The sequence below is a fragment of the Larimichthys crocea genome, unplaced genomic scaffold, assembly GCF_000972845.2.
Source record: "Larimichthys crocea isolate SSNF unplaced genomic scaffold, L_crocea_2.0 scaffold67882, whole genome shotgun sequence".
In the NCBI taxonomy this organism is placed as follows: domain Eukaryota; kingdom Metazoa; phylum Chordata; class Actinopteri; family Sciaenidae; genus Larimichthys; species Larimichthys crocea.
The window spans coordinates 1-630 of NW_020858947.1; the positions used below are offsets into that span (position 1 = coordinate 1).

General features: G+C 44.1%; 1 non-coding gene across 1 annotated transcript; it reads right to left on the reverse strand.

Moving 5' to 3' along the window:
• Positions 1–126: 126 nt before the first annotated feature.
• trnar-ucg (transfer RNA arginine (anticodon UCG)) lies at positions 127–199 on the reverse strand. The gene has a single exon. It is a non-coding gene; the product is annotated as a tRNA-Arg (tRNA).
• Between the last annotated feature and the right edge of the window lie 431 nt (positions 200–630).

Consider the following 630-nt stretch of genomic DNA (forward strand, 5'->3'; position numbering starts at 1 on the left):
CTTCAACATACTGGATAAAAAAAAAAGAAGAGCATGTTAGCCAAGCAACAATCTCTACAGATGTGAAGTGACGCAATGAACACATTGCACTGATGTTTACATCCACATCATGAGTGACGGAGCATTCAACCACGAAGGGACTCGAACCCTCAATCTTCTGATCCGAAGTCAGACGCCTTGTCCATTAGGCCACGTGGTCACTGCGAGGTATGCAAGTATACTGCAGTTCCTCAAACGTCCACTTGAGGCCGGCTCCAGAAGTGAGTCAGTCTCCATAAGTCCCCATGTTTCACAGCAGAAATAAACATGTTTACAGCCTGGTACAAAAAACTGTTTTGGTCTCTGTAGCTAATTTCCCCATTCATGACAACTGTACTGAGGGTGAATTCCCTGAGTGTTAGTGTTTGTACCACTGGGAAGAGGCCAGTGTCAGTGTAACTGGGCTCAGCAGCCTGGACAAGAGTAAATCTGGGATTGACTTTTAGTCAATGATGAGAGCTTGGTGTAATAAAAGTCTGAAAGACAGGCGCTGAGCTGTGCTGACTGCTGTTGGACTAGTCAGTAATATCAGCTAGCTGATATGTCTTGTGTTGTTGACTTGCTGGTTTTTGATCATAAGTAATATAATCA